Source organism: Oryctolagus cuniculus, chromosome 5 (assembly GCF_964237555.1).
Source record: "Oryctolagus cuniculus chromosome 5, mOryCun1.1, whole genome shotgun sequence".
Lineage (NCBI taxonomy): Eukaryota > Metazoa > Chordata > Mammalia > Lagomorpha > Leporidae > Oryctolagus > Oryctolagus cuniculus.
Genome location: NC_091436.1, coordinates 147505844 through 147527216, shown reverse-complemented (window position 1 = coordinate 147527216; position 21373 = coordinate 147505844).

Here is a 21373-nt window from a genome sequence, read left to right as displayed (position 1 = left end):
AGAGAGAGAGAGAGAGAGAGAGAGAGAGAGAGAATCTTCCATCCTTTGGTTCATTCCTCAAATGGCTCCAACAGCCAGGACTGGGCCAGGCTGAAGCCAGGAGCCAGGAATGCCATCTAGGTCTTGCATATGGGTGCCAGAGACCCAAGTGCTTTGGCAATCATCCAATTGTAGGAAGCTAGATCAGAAGTGGAGCATAAGGGGCTTGAACTGGCACTCCAATATGGGATGCTGGCATTGCAGGCTGTGGCTTAACTTACTATGCCACAGCGCCAGCCCCCATAACCTTTTCGGTAGAAGATAATGATATTGTCCACTTAGAAAATCCCAGGGAACTAAATGTAGTATGCATCCACATAAAGACATCCTGGCCAATGACAGACTGCATATAGACAGTGGTCTCCTAAGAATATACTGAAGGGACCTGCACTGTGGCATAGTAGGCTGAGCCTCTGCCTGTGGTGCTAGCATCCCATATGGGCACTGGCTGCTCCTTCTCTGATCCAGCTGTCTCCTGATGGCCTAGGAATAAAGTATAACATGGCCCAAGTTCTTGGGTCCCTGAACCTGTGCAGGAGACCTGGAAGAAGCTCCTAGCTTCTGGATCCTGGCTTTGGATTGGCTCAGCTCTGGCCATTGCGGCCACTTGGGGAGTGAGCCAGTGGATGGATGACCTTTCTTTCTGTCTCTCCCTCTGTCTGTCTCAAATAAATAATTAAATCTTAAAAAAAGATTATACTGAAGCTGAAAAGCTCCCATTGCTTAGTAAGCTGTAGCCATCATAATGTTGTAGCACAATGCATTACTCAAAGGCATGCACTGTGTTGCCAGTGGTTTAAAGTATAGCACATATGCTTGTGTGTAGTACATAACACTTGATAATGACTGTAAACAACAATATATCTACTACATTTTACTTTTTTCCATTATTTTAGAGGGTACACCTTCTACTTAAAAAACAAAAATTTTCTGTAAAATAGCATGTCTTGTTACATCAGTGTCAACCACACACATCTTGTGTTTGTCTCTTGATTATATCAAGAGGCCTTTTATAGTGGTTGACCTACACCATCTAGGTTTGCACAAGTATATTTTGTATATTTGCATAATGGCAAAATTGTCTAACAGTACATTTCTCAGAATGTATTGTCTTTAAATAAAAAAATGAATAATGAAAGTTTCACAATCATGAGAAACGTTTGGTTCATGGGCCATATTAGACCTCTAAAATCACTTGGTGTAGCTCTTCCATGGCAACTGCAGGTAGGATTCAAAACTCAATAAATCTCTATATGGGAATAAGAGAGGGAGGAGATGTACAGTTTGGGACTTGCTCAATCAGACTTGCCCCAAATGGTAGAGTTAGAAATGTGCCAGGGGATTTCAATTCAATCCCATCAAGGTGACATGTACCAATGCCATCTCACTAGTCAAAGTGACCAGTTTCAGTTCACAGTTGATCATAATGATAGGATTAAGAGTCAAAGGGATCACATAAACAAGACTAGTGTCTGCTAATACTAACTGATAGAATTAAAAAGGAGAGAATGATCCAACATGGGAAGCGGGATACACAGCAGACTCATAGAATGGCAGATGTCCTAAACAGCACTCTGGCCTCAGAATCAGCCCTTAAGGCATTCGGATCTGGCTGAAGAGCCCATGAAAGTGTTTCAGGCATGGAAGGCCAAGACACTCTGGCAAAAAAAATCTAAATGAAAGATCTCTGCAAGTGAGATCCCCGTGGAAAGAACGGGGCCATCAAAGAAGGAGGTACCTTTCTCTGAAGGGAGGAGGGAACTTCCACTTTGACTATGACCTTGTCTAACTAAGATTGGAGTCAGCGAACTCAAAAGGCTTCCATAGCCTTTGCAACTCATGACAAGAGCCTAGGGTAATTACTGATGCGATAAACAAGAGTGTCAAATTGTTAAGTCAACAACAGGAATCACTGTGCACTTACTCCTCATGTAGGATTTCTGTCCTTAATGTGTTGTGCAATGTGAATCAATGCTATAACTAGTACTCAAACAGTAATTTACATTTTGTGTTTCTGTGCGGGTGCAAAAATCTTTACTTAATATATACTAAATTGATCTTCTGTATATAAAGATAATTGAAAATGAATCTTGATGTGAATGGAATGGGAGGGGGAGTGGACGATGGGAGGGTTGTGGGTGGGAGGGAAGTTATGGGGGGGGAGCCACTGTAATCCAAAAGCTGTACCTTGGAAATTTATATTTATTAAATAAAAGTTAAAACTATAAATAAAAAAAATCTGATTTGTAAGTTGATAATTTTGTATGGCTTGTGAATGATGTTATAAATATTCAAATGATCTTTGACAGAAAAAGATTCCATACCCCAGAAAGTTGACCCTGTAATATGATAGATAAATTTTTTAAAGATTCATTTATTGATTTGAAAGGCAGAGTTACAGAGAGAGAGAGATTGAGAGATTAACCATCTGCTGCTTCACTCCCAAAATGGCTGCTATGGCCAGAGCTGGGCCCATTGAAAGCCAGGAGTCATGAGCTTCATCTGGGTCTCCCACATAGGTGTAGGATCCAAGGACTTGGGCCATCTTCTGCTGCTTTCCCAGGCACATTAGTAGGGAGCTGGGTTGAAAGTGGAGCAGCCAGGACTCTAACCAGTGACCATACAGGATGCTGGCACTGCAGGCAGCAGCGTTACCTGCTATGCCAAGGCACTGGCCTCATATGATAGAGTAATTTCAAGAGTAAATTGCAACAAATGGTATGTAATATTAAAAGCACACACACATACACAATTGCAACAGAATATATAAAGTATCTGGAATAAATATAATAAAAATTGTCAAGACATTTATGTAGAAAATTATAAACTTTATTCAAAATCTAATATTTGAATAAGCAGAGAGGAAACCGCACTCATGGAAGAAGAGACTTTGTATTAGAAAGATTTCAGTTCTCTACAAATGGAGAAAGAGATGCACTACAGGCCTGGCCAAATCACAATATAATTTTTATGAAGCTATCTAAAATGTAGATGGAAAAAGAGAGTCCCAGATGGTCAGTATGTACCTGAAGAGCTACATCAGAAAACGTGCCCTATCGGACACTGAGACTCATAGCACATCTGTAGTAGTTATAACACTGTGACATTGGCCCAGGATTGACAAAGAGATCAGAAAAATAAAACAGAAACAAATCAGGAGAAGAGAGAGAATTTAATAAAACATGAAAAATCCAATTATCCATATATAAAAAAAGAAACATGATCTCTACCTCACATAATTCCCAAGAATTAATTCCAGATGAGACAAGGAATTAAATATAGATCAAAACTTGGGCAGACAGAATATAAATTAAATATAGACAAAACTTGGCCTAAAGTTAAGATGGTTCTTGGGATGCCCACATCCCACACTAGAGTGTTTGGGTTGGAGTCCTGCCTCCACTCCTGATTCCAGCTTCCAGCTAATGCACACGTGTGGAGGAAGCAGGCAATGGCTCAAGTACTTGGATCTCTGCTACTCATCTGGGAGACACCGAGTACTAGGATCTCATGTTTGGCCTGGCCTAGCCAAAGTGGTTGTGGACATTTGGGGAGTAAACAAGTGGATGGGAACTCTGTTTCTCTGCTTTTCCCTCAAATGAATAAAAATAAAATCATTTAAAAACAAAATTAAAGATATATATATATAATTTATACTATATATAAATGTTAGCAAACATTTATAATATATATTTATATATAAGACATATAAAATAAGCAAATTAAAGATATATTTTATATATATATTGTTAATGCATGTTAAACAACTGCATTAGTTGGGGTTCTCTAAAGAAACAACCAATACTAGAGAAAGAAGGAGAGAGAAATTTATTATGAGGAGTTGGGTCATGTTGTTATTGATGCTTGAATGTCCCACAATCTGTCATCTACAGTGGAGGCCGAGAAAAGGCAATGGTGTAGATCAGTCCAAGCTTGAGAATCAGAGGGGACACTAGAGTAAGTCCCAATGTTAGTGTAAAGGTCCACGAACCAGAAGTACTGATATTCAGGGCCCAGAGAAGGGTGTCCCAGCTCAGTAAGAGAGAGAATTTCCTATTCTTTCAATTTTTCTTTTGAGTTGGACACTCAACTGATTGGATGTGGTGCCCCCCACCCCCATATTGGTGAGGACAGTCTTTTTACTCAGTCCACTAATTGAAATGCTATTCTCTTCCAGAAGCATCCTCAGGGCGTACCCAGGAATAATGTTTTTCCAGCTATATGGGCATCCCTAGCCTACACAATTTTATATATATAGTTAACCATCAGAGCAGCCAAGATGTCCTTCAAAAGGTGAATGGGTAAACAAACTAATGTGTCCATTCAGTTGAATCTGATTCAGTGCATTGTGAAGCTTTGGCGAAATGTACAGGAAAGTGAAAAGCATACTGCTAAATGAAAGAAGGCAATCTGGGAAGGCTATTGTATGATTTCAACTCTGACATTCTGGGGAAGGCTGAACTATGAAGGTAGAGAAAAGATCAGTGGTTGCCAGGGGATAGAGAGAAAGGAGGGTGAGGCATGGATGAATAGTTAGGACACTTCATGTGTAGAGTATTGAAACTGTACTATTAGATACAGTAATGATGGATCTATACCACTTAAAACCCATAGAATGTACAACACAGAGTGAATCCTGTTGTAAACTATACTTTACTTAATAATAATGACCAATATTGTCTGATCAATTGCAAAAAAATGTATCACACTAATGAAAGATTTATATAATAGGTGAACTTGGGAAGATATGTAGGAACTCTTTGTAATTTCCAATCAATTTTTCTGCAAACTTACAACTGCTATAAGCCAGCACCATGGCTCACTAGGCTAATCCTCCACCTGCGGCGCTGGCACCTCGGGTTCTAGTACCAGTCGGGGGGCAGATTCTGTCCCGGTTGCTCCTCTTCCAGTCCAGCTCTCTGCTGTGGCCTGGGAAGGCAGTGGAGGATGGCCCAAGCACTTGGGCCCTGCACCCACATGGGAAACCAGGAGGAAGCACCTGGCTCCTGGCTTCGGATCAGCACTGTGTGCCGGCAGCGGTGGCCATTTGGGGGGTGAACCAACGGAAAGAAGACCTTTCTCTCTGTCTCTCTCACTGTCTAACTCTGAGGCAATTGTGCTACTAATGACAGAAGGGTTATTTTAGCTCATGGCTTTGGAGGTTCACAATCTAAGATCAGTCCTATTGGTTTCACATCTGGTGATGGTGTCCTATGATGGTGCAGAGCAAAAACATGGCAAGAGGGACTATGCTTTCTCTCCAGAGAAAGCCAAAATGATGCAATCAGGAGGCCTGACCCACAACCTAAACCAATCAATCGCTTGCCAAAGGCTTTGCCTCTAAGCATCATAATTGGAGAAGGTTTCCACTCTTTTGAGTAATACTGTCCTTAATGTATTGTACTATGCACATTAACAATAAAACTAGTATTCAAACAGTACTTTATACTATGTGTGTCTGTGTGGGTGTAAACTGTTGAAATCTTTACTTAGTATGTACTAAGTTGATCTTCTGTACATAAAGATAATTTAAAATGAATCTTAAGAATGGATGGGAGAGAGAGTAAGAGATGGGATGGTTTGTGGGTGGGAGGGTGGTTATTGGGGGGAAACCACTATAATCCAAAAGTTGTACTTTTGAAATTTATATTAATTAAATAAAAGTTTAAAAAATAACCTAAGACTGAGAATTAAGCCTTCAAGACATGGGCCCTTGGAAGCTATCCCAAACTAACATTTAAACCATTGGGGCCGGAGCCATGGCGTGGTAGGTTAATCCTCCACCTGTGGCTCAGGCATCCCCTATGGGTGCCGGTTCTAGTCCCGGTTGCTCCTCTTCCAATCCAGCTCTCTGATATGGCCTGAAGAAAGCAGTATAAGATGGCCCAAGTAATTGGGCCCCTGCACCCGCATCGGAGACCAGGAAGAAATCCTGGCACCTGGCTTCAGATTGGCGCAGTGCCAGCCATTGCCGCCATTTGGAGAGTGAACCAATGGAAGGAAAACCTTTCTCTCTGTCTCTCCCTCTTACTGTCTGTAACTTTAAATCTCAAATAAAATAAATCTTTAAAAAAAACCATCTGAACCATAGCATTCTGCTATTCCTGGCTCCCAAAAATTTATGCACATATCATAATGTGATGTAAAGGAATGTAATTCCATCCACCAAAGGCCCAAAAAGTCTTACTGTTCCAGAGTTACACAAAAGTCCAAGTCCAAAGTCTCATCTGAGACTCCAAACTCCCCCAGCTGTGAGCCTCTAAAAATGTAAGTTGTACGTTTTCAAGATTGGCAGTACGGGCACGGGATACACATTTTCATTACCAGCAAGTAGAAAGGGTCAATCATACCAAAACAAGGCCAAAATGTATCAGGGCAGTCATTAAATCATAAAGCTTCATATCTGGCATTATGGTCACACTCTACTGGACCTTCCTCCAAGGGCTTAGGCAGCCCCAGCACTTTGGCTTTGCAGGTCACAGCCCATGACTCAGCTCTCACAGATTGCAATCTCATTCCTGCAGCTCTACTGCACATTGCCTGGTGAAGACTCTATGGCAGTTCCTATCCCACATTTCTACTTGGCATTGCTCTAGTGTAGGGTCTCTGCAGTAACTCCATGGGGCAGGTCTCCTTCTGGTCTCCCAGGTTGTCTAGCACATTCTTTGAAATGAGGATAGAGGCCTCCGTGCCTCTGTGGAGTTTCTGCCAAGATGGCTGCTCTCTGGAGCTGGATGAAGAGGTCTGTGACTTTCACAGGTGGGCACACATTGCTGGACAGCTTATCTTCCTGGGATCTCCGTATTGGCTTCACCCTCACAGCTCCACCAGGTATCAGCCCATCAGGGGCTCCAACTCTGTGGCATGACTCTTCTTGGCCTCCCCGTTCTTTTCTTTGGAATGTTGATAGCAGCTTCTTTGACCCCTTCATGCTTGCATTATGCATGCCTAAAAGACAGCTTCATGTGAATGATGCCAAGGACTGCCACCAACACAAGCCACACCTCCACCTGCTTGAACAATGGCTGCAGTCTTAGGATGCTTTACTGACTGGATGCTGAGAAATGACTCCCAAGAGGTCCTGGGTAAGCTTGAAACTGCCCTGGGGTGTTGTGAAATGGGTGTGCCCTTTGAGGCCTCTGGATCTGTGATGGGAGGGGAAGCCTGGAAGATTTCTGAAATGCCTTCCTAGTCTGTCTTGCCTTTTAGTACAGGGCTCCCATTTTTCTGCACTAATTTCTTTAGAACAGGATTTCTCTACTCTCCTGTCTCCAACTCATAGTGTTTTCATTCTCCTTCTCTGCCCAGGTAGTGAATGTTTCAAATCTTTCTACTCTGTTCCTTTGCATTCCTGATTCTCAGCATAAAACTGTCTAAAAGCAGTCAATGGTGTGCATGGCACAGCCCGAATGCTCTGCTCTTTTCAAATATCCTTTGCCAAATACACTAATTCATCCTCTTGTCCAGTCTTCCATGAACTCTCAGGGCAGGGACATGATAAAGATGGTTGCTTTGTCATGATGTAACGAGGGTGGACTTTTCTCTGATTCCCAGTGGAGGAAGTGTCTGCATGGCCTTTATTGTCCACATTTCCGTAGTACTTCTAGCAGTACTTTGGTCATGACTGGTTGGCCAGTCTCTACTATGTCCCAGCTCTTTCCTAGATCCCTTGTTTTCTGAGCCTTCACCAGCATCACCCAGTGCCCTGCTTACAGCATTCCAGGCTTTTCCCTGACTGTGAGTTAGCCAATGCCAAACCTGTCTCCACTGTTTGTTTGTTTGTTTGTTTGTTTTGGTGTAGTAGTATTGTTATGGTCTCAGCCCCATGCTTCAGTGTTGATTTTCTGTATTAGTCAGCTTTTTGTTGTGGTATCAAAATACCTGAAACAGGCTACTTATAAAGGAAGGAGACTTATTCTGGCTCATGGGTTTGGAGGTTCACAAGTCAAAATCAGCTGGATCCATGGGTTTGTCATCTAGTGATTGTGATTTTGCTGGCAGTGCTGGTCATAGGTCAAGAGGCAGCATGTGTCTCTTCTTACAAAGATTCTACCATGAGGGTTCCCCCTAACAGCTTGATTCAGTCCAATCATTTCTCAAAGTCTCTACCTTAATCCACAACATAGGTGGGCTAAGTATCTTAATATAAGACTTTGGGGACCAAGCCTTTAACACATGGACCTTTGGAGATCCTCAAATTTATGTCCAAACCACAGCAATAAGCTCTGTATGAATTGGGCAATAAAGATTTCCTACATAAGAAGGAATAGTAAAGGAAAAATTATGTAAGTGTGGGCAAGTTTATTTATTTTTAAACATTTATTTTATTGGGGCTGGCATTGTGGTATAGAAGGTAAAGCCCCACCTCCTGCAATGCTGACATCCTATATCGTCACCAGTTTATGCCATGGCTGCTCCACTTCTGATCCAGCTCCCTGATGATGGTCTGAGAAAAGCAGCAGAAGACAGTCAAGTGCTTGGGCCCCTGCCATACATGTGGGAAATTTGAAAGAAGCTCCTGGCTCTTGGCTTTGCCCTGGTCCAGCCCTGACCATTGCAGCCATCTGGGGAGTGAGCCAGTGGATGGAAAATCTCTCTCTCTGTCCCCCTCTCTCTCTAACTCTGACTTTCAAATAAATAAGTAAAAATCTTGAAAAAAAATATTTTATTTGAAAGGGAGAATTCCAGAGGTAGAGAGAGAGAGAGAGAGAGAGAGAGAGATTGATAAGAGATTGATTTTTCATCTGTTGGTTCACTCTTCAAATGATTACAATGGCCAGGAATGGCGCAGGCTGGGCATGGACACAATAAAGACAGTTGCTTTGTGGCAGGGGCCTAAATACTTGGGCTGTGTTCCATTGCTTTCCCAGTACATTAGCAGGGAGCTGCATGGGAAATGGAGCAGCTGGAATTCAAACCGGTGCGCTTATGGGATGCTGGCTTCATGGGCAGTGGCTTAACCCACTGAGCCAAAATGCTGGCCCCACATAAGTGGGAACAAATTTAAATTAAGACCAGGTATTGACAAATATCATTAAGAGAGTGAAACAATACAGATTAGGAAAAGATTTTGCAACAATTATAACTGATACATGTTCAATATCACTATCTAGAACATATAAAATTCTTGTAAAACTAAAAAATAGACAAAATGCAAAGCAAATGAGAAAAATAGGCAATAGGCATGAATATATTTTAGTAAGTTTCAGAGAAAAGAACACAAAAATGGCCAAGAGACAAATGAAAGAATGGTTGACTTTCCTACTACTAATAAAAAATAATAAAAACAACTCATCTGGTTTGGTAGAAATGAAAAAATCTGACTGGATCAAATACTAGGAAGTAGAGCATTTGGCATTTCACACATTGATGAAAGGAGGGCAAATTCATACAACCACTTTGGGAAATGATTTGGCTTCGTCATCTAATGTGGAATGTATATTCAGCCTATGATACTTCTGAGTTTTTTTTTTTTTTTTTTTACAGGCAGAGTGGACAGTGAGAGAGAGACAGAGAAAGGTCTTCCTTTTCTGTTGTTTCATTCCACAATGGCTGCTGCGGCCAGCTCACCATGCTGACCCGAAGCCAGGAGCCAGGTGCCTCTTCTGGTCTCCCATGCGGGTGCAGGGCCCAAGCACTTGGGCCATCCTCCACTGCACTCCCGGGCCACAGCAGAGAGCTGGCCTGGAAGAGGAGCAACTGGGACAGAATCCAGCGCCCCGACCGGGACTAGAACCTGGTGTGCCGGCGCCACAGGTGGAGGATTAGCCTATTGAGCTGCGGCGCCAGCCACTTCTGAATATTTACTACAGAGAAAATTTTGTTGAATGTTGGTAACAACTTTATTTTTAAAACTGGAAATCTAGAAAAAACTGAAATGTCGATGGGCAAGATAATTTTTAAATAAATGGGGGTATATTTTATCCTTTTTTTTTTTTTTTTTTTTTTTGACAGGCAGAGTGGACAGTGAGAGAGAGACAGAGAGAGAAAGGTCTTCCTTTGCCGCTGGTTCACCCTCCAATGGCCGCCGCTGCAGCCGGCGCACCGCGCTGATCCTGGCAGGAGCCAGGAGCCAGGTGCTTTTCCTGGTCTCCCATGGGGTGCAGGGCCCAAGCACCTGGGCCATCCTCCACTGCACTCCCTGGCCATAGCAGAGAGCTGGCCTGGAAGAGGGGCAACCGGGACAGAATCCGGCACCCCAACCGGGACTAGAACCCGGTGTGCCGGCGCCGCAAGGTGGAGGATTAGCCTATTGAGCCACGGCGCCGGCAGGTATATTTTATATAAAGGAATGCTATATAGCAGTGAAAATGACCAAGCCATTTTATTGTATCTATAAATGGATTAATCTTGCAAATATAATATTGAGTGAAAAAATCAAAAGTCATGGAGGAGTTCTAATACGGTGGTAAAAACCAGACAAACTAACAAAATATGCTTAGAGATAATAACATATGTTAAAGCTCCAAAAAAAAAAAAAAAGAAAGTAAATAATGCAAAATTCGAACAGTTTTACCTCTGTGAGATGGTGATTCATTGAGCAGTGGTATATAGAGCTTTTAGAAAACCTAGCCTTCAAACATTTGTGTGCCTGTCCCTTAAACAATTTTTGAGAAACCATATATTTGCTTCTACATTTAAAAATTAATATCTATAATTTTCATTATAAATTGAAATGGTTACAAACAATGTGATTTCTATCATGTTGCAAATACTGACATTTAAAAATAAAATTGTCAAATCTCTCTCTCTCTCTCTCTTTTTTTTTTTTTTGACAGGCAGAGTTAGAGAGAGAGAAACAGAGAGAAAAATCTTCCTTCCGTTGTTTCACTCCCCAAATGGCTGCTATAGCTTGCACGCTGTGCTGATCCGAAGCCAGGAGCCAGATGCTTCCTCCTGGTCTCCCATGCAGGTGCAGGGCCCAAGCACTTGGGCCATCCTCCACTGCCTTCCTGGGCCACAGCAGAGAGCTGGACTGGAAGAGCAGCAACCGGGACAGAATCCGGCGCCCCAACCAGGACTAGAACCCGGGGTGCCAGCATCGCAGGCAGAGGATTAGCCTAGTGAGCCATGGTACTGGCCAAATCTCTCTTTTAAAAGCACTCAGAGTACCCTAAAACTATAACATTTTGATACTACCACCAACCAACAATTGAAAACATACATGAACACATTCTTTTTTTAAAAAAATGTTTATTAATTTATTTGAGAAGCAGAGGTACAGAGAGAGATGGAGGAATAGACAGAGAGAGAGGCCTCCCTTCTGCTGGTTCACTCCCCAAATGGCTGCAACATCTGGTGCTGGGCCAGTCTGAAGCCAGGAGCCAGGAGCTTCATCCAGGTCTTCCATGTGGGTGCAGGGGCCCAAGCACTTGGGCCATCTTACACTGCTTTCCCAGGCCACTAGTAGGGAGCTAGATCTGAAGTGGAGCAGTCGAAACTGGAACTGGTACCCATATGGGATGCTGGAGCTATAGGCAGAGGCTTAACCTATTATGCCACAGTGCTGCCCCCATTAACAAGTTCTTTAATATTAAAAAATGTAAGATCTTCTCTGTATCACTCTACCTTTCAAATAAACACATCTTTGGTCAGCTAAGATGGCAGAGTAGGGTGGGAGCTACCACTCTAGTCTAGGAGAAGATAGTTTCAAAAACAGTGAAGAGAGTACAGCCTCAGGGAAGAATTAGGGAGAAAATTTCAGAGGAAACTCCACGCAAATTGCAGGGACACAGCAGACCTACATGGAGGGTGTGGGCACACACGAATCAGAACCCCAGCAACAAAGAGCCTCTGCGCCACCTTCAGAGAGAGGTGAGACCAGACTGCAGCAGCCCAGCCATTGATGAAAAGGCTGCAGGAAAAACCTGGAGGGAACTCGGCTTGGAGCCCTGTCGGGATAGTGTACCCTCGAAACTAGAGGAGAAAATAAAATCAGGCATATTTCTCTCTCCACGATCACCATGTCATGGTGTTCTGTAACAAGCGATATAGAACGGGCGCCATTTTGGACGTACCTAACAGCTGCACCAGCTTGTGTTGTGCTGGCAACCAGCCCAGTGGAGACTTCTGCAGGCTGGTGGGGAGAACTGATGGGGGATTGGGTGCTAATGACTGTGGGAAGCTTGTATGCCAGGACCGTGAAAACACTGAGACTACAGGGCTTTGAAAACACTGAGGCTGTGTGGGAAGGCTCAGGTTTGGGCAGTCACTGTGGGAGGCTCCACAGGCTCAGGGATCCCTGGTTACCTGGTGAGGGATATTGCTGGGGAATCTGCTTACACCAAGGACTGCACAACTCCTTTGTGTGGTCTTTGTGGAAGTGGGGATGAATATTATACTCACTGGATCTAGCACCCAGGCACTAGTCTCCTTTGAGGGGAGGAAATGAGCTGAGTCTACAGCAGCAGAAGATAAACCTCCCCTCTGATTAGAAAAAAAAGAGATTTACCATGCCCAAGCTGGGTATCACCAACACTCCCTTCACCCTGGAGCACTGAACAAAGCTCCCTAGCCACACCCACCACATGCCTTTAGGTATCCCCTGAAAGCAGACACTCCACTAATCCACACAGACATAGCCTGAAGATAAAAGCCCCCACAGGAAAAAAAAAGCCAACGAGTATCCCCACAGATGCTGAATAATAAATGCACCAATTCAAGAAACAAGAATACAACAATTCAATACTAGATTGTGAAGGTAAATAGTTTGAAGAAATGCAAGAAGTAGAATTTAAAAAAAAATTGATCATACTATTACATAGAAGTAATCAGAAGCAAATGCATGAACTAATGAAATCTGTACATGAGATGAAAGAGAAAATTTCTCTCACTAAATCGAGACCTTAAAGAGAAAGCAAAACAAAATCTTGGAAATGAATAATTCGATAGACGAAATAAAAAATGCAGTGGAAACCCTTAATAACAGAATCAGTGAAGCAGAAGAAAAAATATCTGACTTAGAATACAAATCACAGGAAATTTTACAGTCAGGACAAAAAACAAGAAGAAGAAATTAGAAAACTAAAAAACACTGTTGGGAATCTAAAGCATAATATCAAACAACCCAGCATAGGGTTCTAGGAGTTCCTGAAGGTGTGGAAAGAAAGTATTAGAAGGCCTTTTTAAGGGAGAGAATGATCCAACATGGGAAGTGAGATACACAGCAGACCCATAGAATGGCAGATGTCCTAAGCAGCACTCTGTCTTCAGAATCAGCCCTTAAGGCATGCGGATCCGGCTGAAATGCCCATGAGAGTATTTCAGGCATGGAAAGCCAAGACACTCTGGGTGGAAAAAAAAAAACCTAAATAAAAGCTCTCCATGAGTGTGATCCCAGTGGAAAGAATGGGTCATCAAAGAAGGAGGTACCTTTCTCTGAAGGGAGGAGAGAACTTCCACTTTGACCATGGCCTTGTCTAAATATGATCAGAGTCAGTGAACTCAGGGGGCTTCCATAGCCTTGGCAGCTCATGACAAGAGCCTAGGGTGATTACTGATGCCATAAACAAGAGTGTCAATTTGTTAAGTCAACAACAGGAGTCACTGTGCACTTACTCCTCATGTAGGATCTTTGTCCTTAGTGTGCTGCACATTGAGATTTAATTCTATAATTAGTACTCAAACAGTATTTTTCACTTTATGTTTCTGTGTGGGAGCAAACTGTTGAAATCTTTACTTAATGTATGCTAAACTGATCTTCTGTATATAAAGATAATTGAAAATGAATCTTGATGTGAATGGAAGGGGAGAGGGAGTGGGAAAGGGGAGGGTTGCGGGTGGGAGGGACGTTATGGGGGGGGAAGCCATTGTAATCCATAAGCTGTACTTTGGAAATTTATATTCATTAAGTAAAAGTTAAAAAAAGAAGGCCTTTTTAGTGAAATAATAATAGAACTTCCCTAATTTGGAGAAAGAAGGGACACCCAAGTACAGGAAACACATTGAACTCCTAATAGACATGACCAGAAAAGATCATCACTGTGACAGATTGTAATCAAACTCTCCACAGTAAAACATAAATATTCTAAAATTTGCACAAGAGAAATGCCAGATTACTTTCAGAGGACCTCCAATTAGGCTCACAGTGGACTTCTCAACAGAAACCCTACAAGCTAGGAGAGAATGGTGAGATATAGTCCAAATCTTAAGAGAAAAAAACTGTCATCCTAGAGTATTAGGCTTTGCAAAGCTCTCATTTATGAATAAAGGTGAAATAGACCTTCCATAGCAAACAGAAATTGAAAGAATTTATCACTGTGTGTCCAGACTGGCAAAACATGCTTAAGGATGTTGTACACAGAAACAAAGAAAAATGGTCATCACTACAAAAGAAGATAAAGGAAGAAAATCCTCCAGGAAATCCAAAGTAAAAGATGGGAATATATATGGAAGATGGCAAGGCAAAGTTGCACATCTCACCAACAAAGATGCATGCAGACTGAAAGTGAAAGGATGGAAAAAGATATTCCATGCTAACATAAATCAAAAAAAGAGCTGGTATAGCCATCCTAATATCAGACAAAATAGACTTTAACACAAAAACTGTTAAAGGAGACAAAGAAGGGCACAATGTAATGATTAAGGGATCAATCCAACAGGAATATGTAACTATTATAAACTTTCTCTAGGATTGACCACATGCTAGGCCATAAAGCAAGTCTCAGCAAATAAAAAAAAATCACAATCATACCATGCATCTTATTGGACCACAATGGAATGAAGCTGGAAATCAGCAACTCAGGAATCTCTAGAACATATGCAAACGCATGGAGACTGACCAAAATGCTTCTGAATGAACAGTGGGTCGTAGAAGAAATCAAAAGAGAAATAAAAATATATGGAAATGAAAATGACAATATAACATTTCAGAACTTACCGGATATAGCAAAAGCAGTGTTAAGAAGAAAGATTATAGCAATTGGTGCCTACAACAAGAAATTGTTTTTCTTTCATACTATTTGTTGAACTCCTTAATTTATAGAGTTAAACATATGTGTATAAATTCAATTGAACATAGATCTCAGTGAAAAATAAGAATGAGAGTAAGAGAGGGAGGCGGAAGAGGGACTTGAGAGTATGAGTGGGAGGGTCAGCAGCATGGGAAGAATCCATGTTCCTAAAGTTGTATTATGAAGTGTGTGAAGTTTGTGACTGTAAAGCTATATTGTTCCACATACATTCCTATGGACTTATTTCTAATGGTACAATTTAAAAACTGGCCATAGGGCCCCAAATCCCTTTAGGTTGGGTGGTGAAATGCCATATTAAGTGTTAAAGTCATCATATGGATGGGATTAAGGGTCTGGTAATAATACTAGTTAGAATTAAAGAGGAGTGAATTTTCCAACATGGGAAGCAGTCCACATAGCAGATTCATAGCATGACAATTGCTTTAAATAACACTCTGACCTCAGAAACAGCCATTAAGGCATTCTGAAAAGCCCACAAGAGCATTTCATGCATGTAAAGCCAAGACACTAAAGTTAAAAAAAAAAATGTCCTACATGAAGGATCTCGGTAGGCGAGACCCCAGTGGAAAGAAGTGGTCATCAATGTAGATTCTTTTTCTGAAGGGAGGAGTGAACTTCCACTTTGCTTATGGTGTTCTAAATACTGACAGAGTGTGTGGATTCAAAAGGCTTCCATAGCCCAGGCAGTTCATGTCAAGAGCCTCGGGTGATCACTGATGTCATACATAAGAGTGTTATTGTTAAATTAACAACAACAGTAACTGTGCACTAAATTCCCATGTAGGACCTCTGTCCTCAAAGGGTTGTATTATAACTATGTTTAAGAGCTCCCAAAAGATGTATTATTCTTGGGTGCTTCTTTAAAGTTAATTGTTTCTTAAAAACAAAAAGTGAAATTAACTTCAGGATGCCATAACTTTGAATACCCCTTGTCTAGACTGTTGAGGAACAATTTTTCTTTTTTCTTTTTTTTTTTTGGTTTTTGATTTTTCCATGCAAATTGTTGAACTCTTTATTTAGTATAGAGTTGGTCTTCTGTGTATAAAGTTATTTGAAAATGGATCTTAGTAGAGAATGGGACTGGGAATGGGAGAGTGAGGAAGTAGAGAGGTGGGAGAGTAGGTAGGAGAGTGGGTATGGTGGGAAGAATCACTACATCCCTAAAGTTGTACTTATAAAATGCATGAAATCTGTATTCCTTAAATACAAAGTTTCTTTGGGGGGAAAAAATAAAAAAACAAACATGAGAAAACACCACATCTTCAAAAAAACATAAGCCTTTATTCTCTTTATGTCATATTTTTATTGCACATCTTCTATAGACTTTTTAAAAAAGATCTATTTACTTATTTTAAAGTTAGGGTTAAAGAGTGAGATGGAAAGACAGAGAGGGAGATCTTTTCCATCCTCTGGTTCACTCTCCAGGTGGCCACAACAGCCAGGACTGGGCCAGGCTGAAACCAGGAGCTTCATCCAGGGTGCAGGGGCTCAAGGACTCGGACCATCTTCCACTGCTTTCTCAGACACATTAGCAGAGATCTGGATCAGAAGTGAACAGCCAGGACTCGAACCAGTGCCCATATGGAATACCAGCATTGCAGGTGGCTAGTTAACCTGCTATGCCACAACACTGGCCTCCTCCATAGACTTTTATATCAGTGTAGTGCATTTTTGTGTTTGAAAGCCTTCTATAGATTTCCCTACCATCAGTATCTAAAACAAAATATGCATGTAATTGCAATTCTTAATATTTACCATTTCCTAAAGTCATAAAGCTCTAAGATTTAAAAATTTTTTTCTAGGTTGATTCAGTGTTATAATTATTAATACTATGTAGTTGGTCAAAATCCCTTAAATATATTAGAAATGTTGATAATCATGAAACATGAAAAGGTAAAATTTATTGGAAATATATCTAAATGAGAAGAATCACAATTTTGCTTTTCTATGCTTTTAACAGAAAAGATTTACACCAGTAAGAACTGGAGGGGGTGATAATGAGCTTTTTCACTAGGCTAATCCTCCGCCTTGCGGCGCCAGCACACCGGGTTCTACTCCTGGTCGGGGCGCCGGATTCTGTCCCGGTTGCCCCTCTTCCAGGCCAGCTCTCTGCTGTGGCCCAGGAGTGCAGTGGAGGATGGCCCAAGTCCTTGGGCCCTGCACCCCATGGGAGACCAGGATAAGTACCTGGCTCCTGCCATCAGATCAGCGCGGTGCGCTGGCCGCGGTAGCCATTGGAGGGTGAACCAACGGCAAAGGAAGACCTTTCTCTCTGTTTCTCTCTCTCACTGTCCACTCTGCCTGTCAAAAAAAAATAAATAAAAAAGAAAAAAAGAGAAAAGAAAAAAAAGATAATGAGCTTTTTGTTGATAGGATATAGAAAGCTATAACTATTTTAATTGGATGAACTAAGAAGATAAATAATTATAATTACAAAAAAGTCATAATATAATTGATAAAATAGGTTTTATTACTACATTGGATGACATGTATCAAAAATTGATAGAAAATCCAAACCAATTTTACTTTGGGATTTTGTCCAAAGTTGTCTTGAAAATTTTGGCAGTCCCCTAAAATATTCTAGTTACACTGAAAAGAACCGGAATCATGTGTCCATTCTGCTTAAAGATTCTGATCAGGCTGTTTACTTCCCAGCAATTGATGCATCCTAGAAGAGTATTGAAGCTGGCGCTGTGGCTCACTTGGCTAATCCTCTGCCTGCGGTGCCGGCACCCTGGGTTCTAGTCCCGGTTGGGGCACCGGTTCTGTCCCACTTGCTCCTCTTCCAGTCCAGCTCTGTGCTGTGGCCCAGGAGTGCAGTGAAGGATGGCCCAGGTCCTTGGGCTCTGCACCCGCATGGGAGACCAGGAGGAAGCACCTGGCTTCTGGCTTTGGATTGGTGCAGTGCACCAGCTGCAGCGGCCATTTGGAGGGTGAACCAATGGAAGGAAGACCTTTCTCTCTGTCTCTCTCTCTCACTGTCTAACTCTGCCTGTCAAAAAAAAAAAAAAAAAAAAAAAAAAAAAAAAAAAAAAAAATTGAGCACAGCTGAAAGCAAGTGCTTCTATTTAAATGTACACAAAAAGCTCAAGGCTTTTAGTGTTGAGTATTTTGTACTTATGCTTTTTTTGTTTTGCTTTCTCATGACATTTTCTCCTTTGAAAATGGACTGGGGAAGGACGAGATGAAAGTTATCATGGTGTCTCCCCACTTTCATCTCCACCATAGATTTGAATTCAGAACATCTTAGCAGGGGCTATGTCCATCCTTTCCCCAGCACTGTAATGAAATCCCTGAGGCCAGGTACTTATATATAAGGGGGAGGGGGCTATGTAGCTCACAATTTTGCAGGTAGAAAGTCCAAGCAGTATGCTGCTGGCTCTGCAGAGAGAGAGAGAGAGAGAGAGAGAGAGAGAGAGAGAGATTCAGGGAGGAACTGGATTTTCCCTAGCAACTCTCTCATGAGAACTAACTGGGTCCCTACTGAGGGTCTCTTCTGACGATGATGATCCCAATGGCCTCTCACTGGGTTCCACTAGGTAAAGGGCTTACCACCTTTTATTCACTCACTGGGGGTCAAGCTTCCAACACATGAAGCCCTAGGGCTCAAGCTATATTCAACCATGATAGGTGCCGGAACAATTCTAAAATAGGAAGCACAGGAAGCTTACAAGGAAGTTTACAGTGCCATGGTTAATCCTTCAGAGGCTTGGCCCATTTGAGCAGGTTCACACCCCAGGACCTGGCCCCACTTGGGGATGTTTGCAGTGAGTGCTCAGAGGCGACAGAGGAGAACCCAGGAGTGCTTAGGCCAATTGGCTTTTAGAAAAAAGTGTAGGTAAGGAATTTGGGTATCCACAAATAAATTTCCTTAAAACTGTTGATGTTTTTGTGCCCACTAGAAAAGTCTCATGTACCTTGGCTAGGGAGCAGGTAAAATGGCCTAGTTTGAAGCATTGTTGGGTTCTGTTTCTTAAAATGGGCTGTGGGAACCATGCATGTTTTACTTGATTTTTGTTCGCATCACACACACACACACACACACACACACACACACACAGGAGAAGACACTTTAAAAGGTCAAGGAAAGAGCTGCAAAGTATTCAGAAAGTAAGAGATCTTCAAAAGTTCCTGGGAACTAAGGTTTAAGAAAAAACTGTGCATGGATTTCAGTTTCAAAGGTTTCCATACTAAATGAAAACTAATATTTTAATTCCATTTTTTCCATAAATCTTTTGAAGTCCCCCATATATATATATACATATGATAAATCTCTCAATAAATAAAGTTTAAAAAACCTATTATGCTCACAAGGCAATTTTATTTTACACATAACACAGATGCTGCAGCCTAGGAAGTCTGGATTTATAGGTGTTGATGTTTTGTGGGGTTCTTTTTTAAATTTCTGTATAATTTATTTGCATTCTGAGTTTATTCTTTTACAAAGTTTGGATTTGATTTGTTCTTTATTTTCTGATTCTTTGAGGTGCAATGATACATTTCTTGAGATCTGCTTTCTTCATGTAGGCATTGGTTGCCATAAAATCCCCTCTCAGTATTGCTTTTGAGATATTCCATAGGTTTTAATATGTTATGGCTCCATTTTCATTCACTGCAAGAAACTTTTAAGTTTTCTGCTTGATTTCTTCCTTGATCCATTGGTTGTTCAGGACTAAGTTGTTAAATTTCCATGTGCTTTAGTAGTTTCCTATTTTTTTCTTGTTCATTTCTAGTTTTATTGAATTGTGGTCAGAAAAAAAAAATACTTGAGAGGGCCAGAGTCATGGCACTGTGAGTTAAGCCTCATCCCTTGTGGGTGCTGCTTGAAGTCCTGACTGCTCACTTCCGATTCAGCTCCTTGCTAATATGCTTGGGAAAGCAGCAGCAGATGGCCCAATGGGTCCCCGAATCCAAATGGGAGACCTAGAAGTTCCTGGCTCCCGGCTTTGGTCTGGCCCTGTCCCGACCATTTAGGGAGTGAACCAGTGGATGGAAGATCTCTCTTACTCTCTCTGTCTTTCCCCTTCTCTCCATAACTCTGCCTTTCAAACAAATAAAATAAATCTTTTATTTTTTTAAAGGAGAAGATACTCGATTTGATTTCTGTTTTTAAAAATTTGCTCAGACTTGTGATGTGACCTGCTGTATGATCAATCCTGGCAAGTGTTCTATGAGCTGTTGAGAAGAATGTGTGTCCTGCAGCTGTTGGATGGAATGTTTTGCAGATGTCTGTTAGGTCCAATCCATCTAGGGTAACACTGCTGTGTCTGCAGATTTCCTGTCTGAATGATCTGTCCATTTCTGAAAGTGAGATGTGAAAACTCCCTACTATTGCTATATTGGGGCTGATCTCTCTCTTTAGGTCTACTAATATTTGCTTTATATATTTGGGTGTGCTAATATTAGGTGCAAATATATTTACAATTATATGGTCCTCTTGCTGGATTGATCCCTCTATTGTTATAAATGACTATCTTCATCTTTACTGTTTTTGATTTAAACTCTATTTTACCCAATAGAAGCATGGCTATCCTCTATTATAATTTTGCTTTGTGATTATGATTATCTTACAGAAAACAACTTTTGGTTATAACAAGCTGTTTTGAAATGCTAGGAACTTAACATTGATTATAAAGATGGGGAAGGAAACAAAAAAACAAAGAGATAATAAATACTAATAAGAATTGTATACTTGCAATCTGTTCCTCCCTAGATTTTGGATTTTTGATCTTCCATTTGGCCTCTTTTTTTTTAAGCACCTGGGCCATCTTTCACCAGTCTCCCAGGCCACAGTAGTGAGCTAGACTGAAAGAGGAGCAACTGGGACTAGAACAAGCACCCATATGGGATGCTGGCACCACAGGCGGAGGATTAACCCAGTGCGCCATGGTGCCGGCCCCTTAACATTTCAAAATACATATTTTTTTAGTCTTCACCCTAAAAGTATGAATGGATTGTATACAATGTTTACAATATTTGTCTATTCACAGTTTGTATACTCTTCCCAGGGAATTTTCTTTTATTATTATTATTTATTTATTTTAGTTACACAGAGAGAAGGAGAGGTGGGGGGGGAGAGAGAGAGAGAGAGAGAGGTCCTTCATCCACCGGTTCACTCCCCAATTGGCCACAACGGCTGGAGCTGTGCAGATCCGAAGCCAGGAGCTTCCTTCAGGTCTCCCACGCAGGTGCAGGGGCTCAAGGACTTGGGTCACCTCCTACTGCTTTCCAGGCCATAGCAGAAAGCTTGATCAGAAGTGGAGCAGCCGGATCTCCAACCGGTGCCCACATGGGATGCTGGCACTGCAGGCTGCGGCTAACCCACTATGCCACAGCGCCGGCCCCTCTTGCCCCCGCCACCA